Below are 14,539 nucleotides of genomic sequence, written 5' to 3'. Positions count from 1 at the left end.
CAAGGCGTTTAACGGAGCCGAGTGCTCCCCACAGGTGTCCTCTGCTCCAGAACAAACAGCCGGCTGGTTCAAACAGTAAAATCAGATTCAAGCAGCTTCATGTTAGAAAGCAGCGTTTCTCAGATGCTCTTTGAGGGGGGCTGTGAGCCGAGCCACTCCTAACTGAAGGCCTGGCCCCCACTAAGGCCTCTCTCACTGCTCACAACACCGCTAACACCCGCTAACACCCGCTAACACCCGCTAACACCCACTACACCCGCTAACACCCGCTAACAACTGCTAACACCCGCTAACACCCACTACACCCGCTAACACCCACTACACCCGCTAACACCCGACTTTTTTGCTCAGTGGGAAAGCTTACAGTCGGCATTCAGACCCGGGTCACATGACTGCAGCAGACCTGGGTAATTATCGCCTCGGCTCCGATTGGCATTGATGGGAAACTCCGCCCCTTTTTCTGGCGCGATGCTATGATGTCACCGTCAGCGCTCGAACATCGTTCCAGATTTGTCGCCGAGTTTGATAAACAGACTGAATGAGTTCAGTCAGAACAGAGACAATGAAGACCTAACCACCGTCACATCTTCACTGGTTACTAACCCTGTCTCCTGTTTGTGACGTCAGACGGTGACGCAGCAGAAAAGAGACCGACAGGAGGATACTTCACTGGCAATGGGAAAAGAGACAACCAGCATCTATAAGCAGGTCGTCCAGGGTCTGACAAACCTGCGTCAACATGCTAATGTCAGTGGGAAAGAGGTAACAGGTGTGAGAGAGCCACACATGACGATCTGACCCAAACAGCACACACTAACAGACTCACTCACCAACAAACAGAGTCGACTCTCACAGCTGGAATCTCACAGAATCTCTGGCGGTAAACAAACATGGCGGACGACGGACAGGAAGAAAAACGAGCAAACTGTGGACGAAGCGGCGGAGACGCGTGAACACGGAGACGATGTTACTCTATGCTGCACGGCTGCGGTTGTTGGCTTCCTGATTCAATCGTTTGGTTTCCACGTGACGATCCACAGAGAGCGTGCTCGGCACAATCAGCCTCATTATCTTGTAGTGAGGAGTGGACCCCCCCCTTCAGGCTCAGCATGACTAAAATCCGTCCTCCAGTGAAATCAGGTGAAATGACCTGAGATGAAACAGTGAGAAAGAAGTCGTCTGGAAAAGTGTTCAGGAGAGCAGCAGGTACGGAAACACATGTCACAGGTAGAACGTGAGACTCATGAAGGCGGATTCAGATTCATCGATGGACTTTATTGATCCACGTGAAGGAGGAGAGAGTCTTCATCTCTCTCTATCTCCTCCTCCTCCTCCTCCTCCTCCTCCTCCTCCTCCTCCATGTTTCATGTTTTCTGCTCTCCTATCAACAGCTCCTGGTTTACACTCAGAGAGCGGCCATCTTGTTTTTGTGGTGCAGCAAAGGAATGCAGTTTGAGTAAACACGACATCCAGAGTGAATAAATAACACACAGGTCACAAAGGTCACAAAGGTCACTCCCACTGACACATGAAATACCAGCCATGTTTTCTGAGTGTGTTTCTCTGTTGTGGAGCAGATGTGCTGTGTGTGTGTGTGTGTGTGTGTGTGTGTGTGTGTGTGTGTGTGTGTGTGTGTGTGTGTGCTGTTTGTCTCAGTCAAACTGTGAGTGTGTGTTAGTTCGACATCTGCTGAGCTCGTGTCCCTCTGAGTCAGCAGGCGTGTTCGTGTCCATCATCAGGAGCAGCTTCAGGTGTGACCCCACCAGGTTACCTTCATCATGATGAAGGCAGCAGTTGGAACACGTACACACCAGCCTGAGCTGCAGGACGCTGGTTGTAAGTGCGTCTCCGGATGTTTGAGGAGGTGATCCTGATGTTTGTTTGGATCCAACAGATACAAACATTTCATCACATTCCTGCTGTTATCAGACGAGCTGTTAGTCTGGAGACGTGCAGGATAACATCTGTGCTGCTGCCTCACAGTCTCTGCTTGTGTCTCGACATGAAGCACGAAACAACACAAACACTTCAAATTCAAACACTCTCATGTTTCTGTCACGTTTAGATCGACCTGCAGGCCCGCAGACTTCAGCCAACGGCATCCTTTACCTCCACGTCTGACACCTCTCCCAGATGCAGCGAGAGAGCGAGCGAGAGAGCGAGCGAGAGAGAGAGCGAGCGAGAGAGCGAGCGAGAGAGCGAGCTTCAGGTGGTTTCAGCCTCTCAGTGAAGATAACCTGCTCTGTGTTTCAGCAGAGAAGCTGCTCGCTCTGCATCTCTTTCTGTACAATGTCCTGCACTTCACAAGGAACACCTCGAGCCCACCTGGAGGCACAGCAACCAGGGCTGCACAATGAGGCTGGAGATATGTTTGCTTTTAACCACGTGTGCGCATGATGGCCGCCCAGCGCTCCCTGCGTCTGTTTGGAGCGTCGGCTGAGACGCAGTCTGCTCATGACCAGTGGGGGCAGTGTAGAGGCAGAGGGGATGTGACAGGGTCGACACAGCAGCAGGGACAACAAGGGCAGAAAGTTCTGAAGACGAGCTGATAGACCGAGTCCACAATGATCCACATGTGTACGATGTGTCGCTGTCACTGCACAGAGACAAACATGCCTGTCAAACAGACAGATAAGTTCTGTTTTAGAAGTCGACGTGGAAACCTGCAGAACTAAACGGAAACAAGTCCGGGAGCGTTACGTCCGAGCACAGGGAGAGACATAGCAGGGATGGAGCAGGGACGGAGCGGGGATGGAGCGGGGACGGACAGGGACAGAGCAGACCGTGAGTTCTGTCCATCACTCATCAGTCACCTGAGCTGGCTGCAGAGTTCTGTCACTCACTGAAACACTGAGGAGGTATCCTCCAGTAACACATGTAGTGCAGAGACGAGTATGTGAACAGTTACGCTGATGGCGCAGACCGTTGTGTTCGCGAACACAAGGTTAAAAAGAAAGAATATCTCCGGCCTAAACTCACAACTTCATCGTTATGGCAAAATGAACATTCACAACAAACACGTCCCAAACGTCTGACGTTCTCACCGAGAATAAGAAAACTGGTTTGATGTAAACACGCCGTGCTGTGTCACTCAGCAGGTGTGAATGTCACCTATCAGAAGGAGTCCTGGGTGTAATGTTCATGCTTTCACACCATGTGATGTGAGCTGCTTAGACTTATGTTGGATTCAGGAGGGACACGTTGCACACACAGGTGTTGTGTAAATCAGTGGTTCCCAAACTAGGGTCCGGGCCCGCCTTAGGGGGCGCCAAAGATCTCTGGAGGTGCGTGAGGCTTTGTCTGAGGTTGTCAACATTAGATTTGCACATGTTAAATAAAACCATTAAAAAAGCTTTTACTTGATCAAAAGTCTGTTTAACTATTTAAAGTATGTTTGTTTGGTCCTCATTCAAATATAGCAGCTGCTCTGCAGGCCACGCCTCTGAGAACCATCAGCTGATTGGTGCCCCTCATGTGGGCAGGGGGGGGTCAGCCTTTCTTAGATACAAGGCTGTGAACCATGGTGTGAAACACGCAGAGCAGCAGACACCTGATGTTACACCTGATGTTACACCTGATGTGCACTCAAGAAGAAGTGTTGCACTTCATATCATAATAACGTTATTGCACGTAACAGAGTTTCCTCTTATCCTGCAGGTGTAGTAACATACATATATATATATCTATATATATATAGATATATATATATATATGCTACGATGACTTTCATTTTTTAACTTTTAATTTATTCAAACACAAACTTTATGTTACTAAATGTTTCGTGTTCCTTTGATGTTTGTTTCTCTGTAAAACTGCAGATTAAAATCATGTCAGAGAACATCTCAATTGTTCCTCTGCAGGCAGACGCAGACACACACACACACACACACCTGGAGAGAGGGCACCGTGTGTGTGTGTGTGTGTGTGTGTGTGTGTGTGTGTGTGTGTGTGTGTGTGTGTGTGTGTGTGTGTGTGTGTGTGTGTGTGCTGCTGCCAACAGCTGATCAATAGAGCAGGAAGAGAAGCTTCATAGAGACACACAGAGGTCACCTGGCTGTGTGTGTGTGCGTGTGTGCGTGTGTGCGTGCGTGCGCGTGCGTGCACAGGCTAAAGAAGCTAACGATGCTAATATGAGCGCGTGCTGTCCTGGTGGTCGGAGCATTGTCTCCCCGCCTGTTAAAAACCATGACAGGCTAAAGAAGCTAACGATGCTAACATGAGCGCGTGCTGTCCTGGTGGTCGGAGCATTGTCTCTCCGCCTGTTAAAAACCATGACAGGCTAAAGAAGCTAACGATGCTAACATGAGCGCGTGCTGTCCTGGTGGTCGGAGCATCGTCTCCCCGCCTGTTAAAAACCATGACAGGCTAAAGAAGCTAACGATGCTAACATGAGTGCGTGCAGAGGAAGCAGAGATCTCCCAACATGTCCGACTGTAGTAAAATATGCATGTGAGTGTTTCATGTATTATGCAGCGCTTGTTTAACAGTCATGCATGATTCAGACGCTACAAACACACAGTGTGATGACCTGAGGCGAGAATTAATCAACACGCTGAGGACGCTGAGAGGAAGCCTTCATTCAGACGCGCCAGGCGGCAGCTACACACACCACCCAACTACAGGATGAAGAGGAACACAGCGGGGTGTGTGTTACACTTCTGCTCCAAGTCTCACACACTCAGGACTAATAACCAGTTCAGTCTGACTTCCTGTTAGCTTCTGTAGCATTAGCTTCTCTGTGCTCTCCTCTGTTAGAGTCGGGTCTGTGCGGCTGGATGTACTAATGTTAGAGTTCACTTTGTATGGACCGGTCACATCACGGTGCTCAGGTAGACTTTGAAACAGGACGACTGCGACTGAACAAAGTCGACAGCAGAGTCAGTGTGACTGTGAGAAGTTTAACCATCAACAGAAAGCAGCAACAAGGTTGAGGAGCTGCAGGTGATTGGATCATCTGATCCCTCTGTGCAGTTAATATCATAGCTGATGATAACAGACTTTAATGGTGCTTTCACACCTGACAGCTTTCAGACTTCACTCAGAAAGTCCGGTTCGTTTGGACAGGTGAGAACAATCATGAAACCAAACACCAGAGAAGACGGGACTCGGCCCGTTTCCAAATGAACCGCAATCCGGTTCGATTCAGGTGAGAACATAAACAGACTTACAGTAGGACCTAATACAGGAAGCAAACCAAAGCACAGTGCATTGTGGGTTAACAGGTGTTGACACTCACAGAGACAGACACGCAGCCAGGCGTATTTTCATGACTGATCATCTGTGATTGTTTTCATGATTGATCCAGTGAAAAGGTTCATCACTATCTGACCTCTTAAACGCTTCTTCTGTCAAAGCCACAGTCCATCACCTCCACAGACTCTTCACCTGCTGTCACTGATAACAGAGACAGCAGCACATGCTCACACTGCAGCGCCCCGCAGCACATGCTCACACTGCAGCGCCCCGCAGCAGCTCACGCTGCAGCGCCCCGCAGCACATGCTCACGCTGCAGCGCCCCGCAGCACATGCTCACGCTGCAGCGCCCCGCAGCAGCTCACGCTGCAGCGCCCCGCAGCAGCTCACGTTTAATATCTGCTGGAAAAATGAAGCTAAAGAGTTAAAAAGTGATCGATTAAAGCTGCAGCTCCTGTTAGCATTAGGAGCTAGCAGCGCCTCCTTATTTCAAACTTGTATCGGTTCACCTGAACAAACCAGCGCCATGCTAACACCGTGAGCTAACACCGTGAGCTAACACCGTGAGCTAACACCGTGAGCTAACACCGTGAGCTGCAACACGCGAGCGTCCATGGCGTCTCACTCAGAGAGGACGCAGAGACTCAGCCCTCCATGTTTACGATCGACCTGTTTGCTGCTGCAGAGAGCGCTCCTATTGGCAGTGTTCACATCATTAAACTTCACTTTGCACGAGTCCAGACTAAAGACTGATGTTTGATTAACCTGAGGAACACACTGAGTCAGTGACAGATGTTTTTGTGTTGCTGCTGTGAGGGTGAAACGTGGAAACGTGTGTGCTAAACAGCAGCGTCACTGACCGCTTGTCTCTTTATGCAGATTAAACTTTAACATGAGACAAACTCACGGAAGCTGCAGCCTCGCAGCTTTCATCCTGTTGCGTCACAGTTACACTGCATCGTACACAAAAAGTGTCAAAACAAAGAGAAAGGGAAGAAAGAGGAGAGAGAGAGAGAGAGAGACAGACAGAGAGAGAGAGAGATAGGACGAGAAGAAGGAGAGAGAGAGAGACAGAGAGAGAGTGGAAATGAAAGGAAAGGAGGTAACAGGAAGGCAGCGCTGATCCCTGCCAGGTACGTTTGATTCATTACACCACCGAGCCCTGCAGCCAGCGAGAGGGGAGGAGACACACACACACACACACACACACACACACACACAGATTAAAAGGTCTGAGAACTTCCTGTCTTCTTGATTCCCTCGTTTTGTATCGCTGAGCGCTACAAAAACATCACACACACATTTGTCCTGTGTGTGTGTCAGGATATTCTGGCTTTCCCGACATGACCTCAGCTCTCTGTGTGTGTGTGTGTGTGTGTGTGTGTGTGTGTGTGTGTAGCCTGATGCAACTTACTGGAGTTCATAACATCAGCAAATCTCTCCCTCTGAACTAATGAAGCAAAAGGAGGCCTGAGAGAAAACGAGTGGAGACACGGCCTGAGCCGAGTTACACACATCAGTCTGACACACACACACACACACGCACACACACGCACGCGCACACACACACACACGCGCACGCACACAGACACACACACACACACACACACACACACACACACACACACACACACGCACGCGCACACACACACACACGCACGCGCACGCACACAGACACACACACACACACACACACACACACACACACACACACACACACAGATACGAGCAGTGTGTGAGAGTACGGAGGGATAAAGAGCTCAGGACATATACTGTATGTGTTAACAGAGAGTGGCTGCTACTTTCTGTGCAAAGTAAAGAACCTGTGAATGTTTGAATGGATCCCATCGGATACATTAAAGCCGTCACACGCTACAAACACGTCGCTCTCACTGGTTTGTACGTAAAGTTTCCATCAGTAGCTCACATAAGAAACATGACTGACGTTTAAAACGCTCCGCCCGTAGAAAACTCTGCTGCATATCAAAGCAAGCGCTCCCTAAACTAACAGCCGCTCCCCCAGGGGGCGATGGAGAGCTTTGGGCTCCTCTTCTGGGGGAGCTGGCGTGTCATGTGATGAGCACCGACCTTACAGAGAGGAAGAGTGAACAACAGAGACGGTCGGAGAAACTAAAGTCAAACGTCTGAACAGAAGACGAAGAGCTGGTCCGCTGAAGCGGCTCGTCAGCGCTTATTCGGAGGTGTTTCAGGTTTAAGTGACGTGAAGAAGAAACAATGATCAGCAGAGAGGTCATGACCCCTGCGTCTGCGCCGCAAAGCAACACGACTACAGAGTTACAAAGTGCAGCATGATGAGCGTGTGAAGGCCGAGAGGAAGGACGAGCTGCTCCCCGTCCTGAGACGCTGCACAGAGACACCCTATCCACCCAGCTCCCACAGACACACTGACATTACCCATGATGCACCACACTCAGGTGAAGAACCTGATTTTAAGTCTCAGTTTGATGCTGAATGTGTCCATGAGCCTGAATGCAGCACAAAGTGAACTCCTGTTTATTTAAATGTGAAAGAAGAATAAAAACATTTTCCTCAAACTAATAAATAATCCTGATGATCGATCTGTCCGCGATCGTGCAGCCCGACATGAAATATAATCAATAAATATAAATATATTAGAAGTCCACACGTCACTCTGCTGCACTGTGGAGAGAGAGAGAGAGTCTAAGAACCCCAGAGCTTCCACACACACACACACACACACACACACAGACACACACACACACACACACACACACACAGACACTCTCTCTCACACACACACACACACACACCTAATTATCTGCCATCTAATTAACACCACTCTGTCTGTGTGTGTGTGTTTGTGTTTGTGTGTGGGTGTGATGGAGAGGTCATCAAGTCAAACACACACACACACACACACACACACACACTTCTTTACTTGTGAGTATGGCCGCACGGGCACGAGTGCCGCTGATAACGGGAATACACTCCATCATCTTCCTCCATCATCTCGCCGACGTTATCGTGTGGGGCTTTTATTTTGAAAAACTCTGCTCTTGGTTTCCTGCCACATGCTGATGTGATGAACAGCCAGACAGCTCCTCTGTCAGCAGTGCAGCGTTATCAGCTCCACTGCGTCGCTCACCGGAGGAAGGAAGTGATGATAAAGTGCAACACAAACCTCCCTCACCCCGTCTCCCCGTCTCACCCTCTCTCACCCTGTCTCACCCTGTCTCCCCCTCCCTCACCCCTTCTCACCCTGTCTCACCCCGTCTCACCCCGTCTCACCCTGTCTCACCCTGTCTCACCCTCTCTCACCCTCTCTCACCCTGTCTCACCCTCTCTCACCACCAGACTCAACAGATGATGAGGGAAACAGCAGATTAAGCAACAACAGTTTAAGACACAGAGACACAACCTGACGCTCTGAGACAATCAGCTGACACTTCACCTGTCAGAGCTGCTACAGTCTGACATCATGGAGGGTGGAGGCAGAGGGGGGAGGCAGAGGGGGGAGGCAGGGGGGTCTGGCGGTGAAGCCCAGGCCTCAGGACATCAGATGTACACTCACGCTGATTACAGCAGAGGTTTGGCCTTCTGACTGAAGCCAGGCTGCACTGACACTGACCTGAGATCTGTCCACACATTGTGATTACAGAGGCATCCTGCTGATTTAATCCTGGCTCCTAATTATGCAGATTTTTAATAATATGGACAAACAGGTGTGAATGTCTCCAGTAGATGTGTTCATCCTGCAGCAGTGAAACAGGCTGTAATGGCTGCAACATAATCCTTGATGGGTCAAAGGTCGTCCGCTAAAAGTTCTTGTTGTTTCCACTGACAGGCTCAGATTGTTATTCTAAGTGTGTGACAACATGACAGAAAGGATCCCTACAGAGATAGACCTTTTTGTTACAGAGGAAGATGATTGTTTTAACCACACACAGACGTTACATCGCTCTCTGCACACACACCAGACTCCATTCAGAAAAACACTGATTTAAGCTCACAGGACACAGGAGGAGCTGCTCTGCTGCTGCAATAACAACAACAATAAAAACAACAATAAAAACAATCATACAGCTGATATTAAACTGCACGATGTCACAAAAAGGTTAGCAGGAGAAAACATGCATCTGCTAACACTGGATTATTATCTGCCAACAATGACAAAGTTTGACTTCTCTAGTTTCCTGCAGCACGCACACACACAGACACACACAGACACACACACACACAGACACACACACACACACGCACACACACACACACACACTCAGAGAGGATTAGAACAAAAGGCGAGTCCCGCGGCACAGATTTGTACAGAGAACATAATGGCTGATGACATGCGGCAGTTTGGAGGCTTTCACAGCGACGCGGCTAATCTTCCTGCGCTGGAACAACATTATTCTCTCTGCTTCCTCCTCCTCCTCCTCCTCCTCCTCCCCCTCCATCCACCCGTCAGCCCGCCCGCCCACCGGGGACTCGCAGGTTATTGTGTCTAAGCGCACCCCAAGGTTAACTCGCACACAATGGGCGGCGGTGAGCGGGCGGTGACAGATTTATGAGGCAGGTGCTCGTTGAGAGCGGGCGTCAAAAAGCACGGAGACGTTTTAGATAGTAACACCTCCGCACGCGCTCAGAGTGAACAAAGGAGGACAGACTGGGTGGGTTAAGGAGGGGAGGGGGCTTTGGTGTTAATCCTGGTTTATATTCCGTTTAACAAAGAAGCATGTGACCTTTGACCTCCATGACATTATCAGACACAAAAACAAACACTGGTTACAAGGACAAACCAAATAAAACCTACTTGTTCATTTTTTAACTGAATTAAAGTCATTTTAATTCTGAGACAGTAACCGTCACACGAGCCGCGCTGGGCTGTTTCACGCCACAGCAGGTCGTAGAGGAAGTCCACGGTCAAACTACAAATCAAAACAGATTCATAGAAATTATTTAGATTTTAGGATGAACTGAAATTACTGAAAGTACTGAAAACACGTAATTATCTTTTTGATTTACGTAAGTAATATCTTCAATTCCAAATCGTCAGTCTGGTTGGACAATAGAGGGAGGTCACAACATCTCAGGTCGTCGCAAACAGGCGTGAAACAGAACAGGAGAAGAGCCAAAGTGAGAACAGATTTCTTTATCATTAAGGAAAAGAACAAAACCTCTCAGATGAGTCAGCAGCACCTCCAGCACACGCAGTAACAGCACGAGTAACTCAGCGTACATGAAGCTAACACTTATTAAGCTAGCGTTCAAGAGGAGGAGGAAGCTAACGCTAACAGCACCACAGTGCACTGAGGAGAGGAGGAAGAAGCTAACGTAGCTGCAAGAGGACAACCACAAACATGGAACACCCCCCCAACTCAAACATAACGCTCCTTCTCTGCAGCCCCCCCCAGTCTAAACATCTGTCCACGTCTGTGTTTCACAGCTGCAGAGCAGAGCTGATGTATGGTCATCGTTACGTGAGGACAACAGAGCAGAGCAAGCGGTGAACGTAACACTATTTAGAGCTACACTGAATAAAGCAGCTTCATGTTAAACTTCTGTGTCTTCAGCAGACACAAGAAGCTGCTGCTCACATTAGCTTGTTTGCGGTCGCTCTGCTGCTCTGAGGTTATGACTCCTCTGTCATTCATCGTTCCTGAGGTGTCCACTGTGAGCCCGATGATCCTCAGAGCTCTCGTCCTGTTTAACACAAACTGATCTGGTGATTCAAACCTGTAGAAACATGATTACAGCAGCTTCGTGTTAGAAATCAGTGTTTCTCCAACACGCTTTGGCAGAGACGTCAAACAATGCTGCTACATTTATTCATGTTGTTGCCACAGTTCTGACTGTTAAACTAGATAATGATAAATGATAATAAAGAAACACACGTGTCTCTGTATGTGTGCATGTGTTCAGCGCGAGGCCACACAATGATCACAGGTGTTGAACAGGTACTCAGCATCAGACAAGAGACAGTGTGAACACGTCTGACAGTCCTACACAGACCTGTGTGTTTAAAAGCATCCCCACATGAGCTGAATATTAATGAAGCTGCGTTCAGGAGCAGCCGAGCATTTTACAACCTTTATGATTCTTTCTGCAGGAATAATCTTTTAATGTGTTCACCTGTGAACTCGGCTCATAAACGTTAATGTGGGTCTTTAAACCGATAACACAGCGTGTGAAAACACTGTTTAACCTCCCGTCACTGAGCAGCGGACATTAACACATGTATGTTCATCGCTGCGCGGCTGTGTGAGGTCGTCTGTGATCACATGAAAGCGGCCTGCGGCTTCACGCCGACTCTGATGCAGGAAGGCATCAATGCAACATTAATCATTAAACATCCGCCTCTTAATTGGAGCCTCATTAGCCGAACGCCGTCCTTACAGGAGAGCGGCTCAACGTCACTTCATTCACAGCGATGATAGAAACCAACCAGCGGCAGGAAGTCATAAATTAAATGTTGAGACTTATTAAAGAGCACGCCGGCTGCTTAATGAGAGGCCAATCACAGCATCTTAATGTTGTTTCCTCTGAGAAGCCACAATTACATCCTGATCAGAGTCTAATCAGAGGTCTCATCAGGTCAGAGACCCTGATGGGCTTTTCCCCTGCAGGGTTTACTGTCAACAGGAGCACTGACGGAGGTCTGACGAGCTCGCTCTCCAGCATCCCGACAGCTTTAAGACTTTGCTCTGTGTTTCTACGACCCTGAAGGAGAATGTAAAGACAGGTTTCCACCTAAAGCGTGTGCGTCCAAGGAACTACTGTACAAGGACCTGAAAGGTTCCTCCAGCCCTCGTGCTCTGTGAAGAGGAGCACTGCAAAGTTCCTGAACGTTCTTAGACCCTGGTCCCACTGCACTTAGTTTCTCCAAAATGCCTAAACATAAAGTCTAAACATCCTCCATTCTTCATCTCAATTATCACAATGACTGTCACTTTAATGCTTCCAAATCTAAATGTTGCGTTCAGGGTTCAGAGTCATGTCAGTAGCAATAAGTACCATCTCCACCATAAACCAGTTATCAACAGGAAAACAACAAACGGATTCACCTCGAACAACCTGAAACAGCTCTTTGAACTCAGATTGTTTATCTTTTAAATTAACCTACAAACAAAGTTTGATCCTCCAGAAAGCAGCAGACTCATCTAACGGACGCTGACTGACTTCTTATTGAAAACTTCATTTATTGTTTCAGCTCCAAACATGAGCACCACCTCAGACACCACCTGCATCCAACGCAGGAACTTTCCCCGGAGACCAGGAACCTTTAGAGACCCCGACACAGACCCTGCTCGGAGTGGAGCAAGGGTCAGCACATACAGCCTGCATGTTACACAGCAAAGAGTGCAGAGGTTAAATTAGCAACGGCCCCTGCGCCGAGTGTCAGAGTTCTGCAGCTGTGACACACGTCATCATGTTCGGCCTCTGTCGTATGAAACTCTTTTCACACGTCAGAATATCTGCCTGATCTTACCGCGTCTTCAGACGGTGCTGGAGATCTACGAACAACAAGGAACCTTTTAGTCTCCGGAAAGGTTCCTCGAGTCCCAGGTACCTCAGGTTGACACTACAGAGCTGGATTAACTGCCAGCTGATAACAGGTGAACGGTTTCAGCCGTTTGTCAGACAGAAAGTCAGGATGTGCTGGTCAGAGGTTCTTACAGGTGAGGCTGCTCTTCTTTCTCATTTCTGACAGTAAATAAAGTGTGTTAGTTTTTTTACTGTTGGACAAAAGAAGCGGTTTGCAGACGTCACTTCAGGCTCTGGTAACATGTGATGAGCATGTTTTATAATCACATTTTATAAACTGAGCGATCAATCGATTTCAGTCGAGGTCGATCCAAAGAATCCGTGTTTAGAAACATCTTCAGAGCAGACGTGCAGAAAGAGTTTCTTCTGATGATCAATATATCTTTAAATCATCCTGATGTTCATCTTCTGGTCACAGTTCATGTAAAGCTTTGTCTGCAGACGGCAGGTCCAGTCAAACACCTGACTCTGCTCTGTGGGAAGGAATGAAACATGTTTGTATTTAATGAAGAACTCCCTTTCAATGATGATGAATTAGCGGTAAATGCAGCTTTAGCTTGTGTACAACACCTGTCCAGCTGCCCCCTCTGTGCTCTGTTCTGAGATAAATACTGGATCAGACCAGAGGCTGTAAAGGACCTGATCCGGATCGTAAGGAATGAGCCCGGATATCACTGCATGGATACGAGTGTCTCTCTCTTCTCAGCCTTAAAATTAACCCTTAAACTCGCAGCAAAGACAAAGAAATCCGGCCACACAGCGTCCTGCCAGCCGTTTATCCACAATGTTCAATGAAATGTGAAGATACGGAGCAGCAGCAGATATCAGGAGGGAGCGAGAGCGGCGAACGAGCCCCCCGCGAGCCCCCCGCGAGCCCCGAAGAGTCCGTCAGCACAAAGATCAACTTAAAGCATCCGGATGCAGAGAGGATGACGGGAGGAAGGTGACACACACGCGCGCACACACACTCACACACACACACACACACACACCAGCTGATTGACAGGCATCCATCAGAGATGCCAAACACGCACGCGAACCCCAAAAAGACGCACAAAATTTACCCGGTGCATCTTTCTGCTCCATGCATGAACACGCACACACACTTCCCAGACACACACACGCACTCAACAAAACAGCAAGCACGCGCGCACACACATTTGCCGGTAGCAGAGCCGCGCGGCTTCCTGTAGGAAAAACGACAGTAGAAGAAGAAGAAACTCACCTTTCTGTGTCCACATCTCCTCACGGACACCACAGTCTGACTCCAGCGCGAGCACTCTCACAGTAATCCACAACAGCTCCGCTTAGTTCCAAAAAACGGGACCGAACCGGCGGGAAAATCCTGCTCCAGCAGCCACGAGAGGCTTCAGGTATAAATCCAGCGCGAGACAGCTGACGGAGAGACAGACATGGGGGGAGACAGACGGTGCGTCCAGTCCGGGGTCCAAACGACACAATGAGGCAGCTCGCAGCAGCCCAGCCTCTCCCGCTGCAGGCCACGCCCTCCTCATTATCATAATAGACCCCTGCAGCCAATCAGAGGACAGGACTGCTTCCGCCTGGCTCCACCCCTTTTTAATTTAAAGTCACTGTAAAGAAAACAACAGTTTCTCTGCATGAAGAAGAAGGGATGAACAATAAAGATAATAACTGAAGAGTATTTAAGCACCATGTTTTAAAATGTCACAGTTTTATGTTTTTCTCACTTGTTTCTTGAACTTTCTTCTCTAATATAAAAACAATGTATAGAAACAAAGCAAGCAAGAAACTGATGACGTGTGTAAGCTTTAACAAATATGTGGAGGGACGTTCGAAATTA

General features: G+C 48.6%; 1 protein-coding gene across 1 annotated transcript in view; it reads right to left on the bottom strand.

The window, feature by feature from the left end:
- LOC138609287 (semaphorin-6D-like) overlaps positions 1 to 14,063 on the bottom strand; it is a 155,313-nt gene extending 141,250 nt beyond the window's left edge. The window contains exon 1 of the mRNA XM_069681923.1: positions 13,943 to 14,063. The gene's annotated coding sequence lies outside the window, so the exon portion shown is untranslated. The remainder of the gene's footprint in view (positions 1 to 13,942) is intronic.
- Between the last annotated feature and the right edge of the window lie 476 nt (positions 14,064 to 14,539).

The sequence above is a fragment of the Semicossyphus pulcher genome, unplaced genomic scaffold (assembly GCF_022749685.1).
Source record: "Semicossyphus pulcher isolate SPU_LCO1_2020_fin unplaced genomic scaffold, fSemPul1.0.p SCAF_5, whole genome shotgun sequence".
In the NCBI taxonomy this organism is placed as follows: Eukaryota; Metazoa; Chordata; class Actinopteri; order Labriformes; family Labridae; genus Semicossyphus; species Semicossyphus pulcher.
Note: the sequence above shows the minus strand (reverse complement) of the source record. Positions and strands in the feature narration are given on the sequence as shown.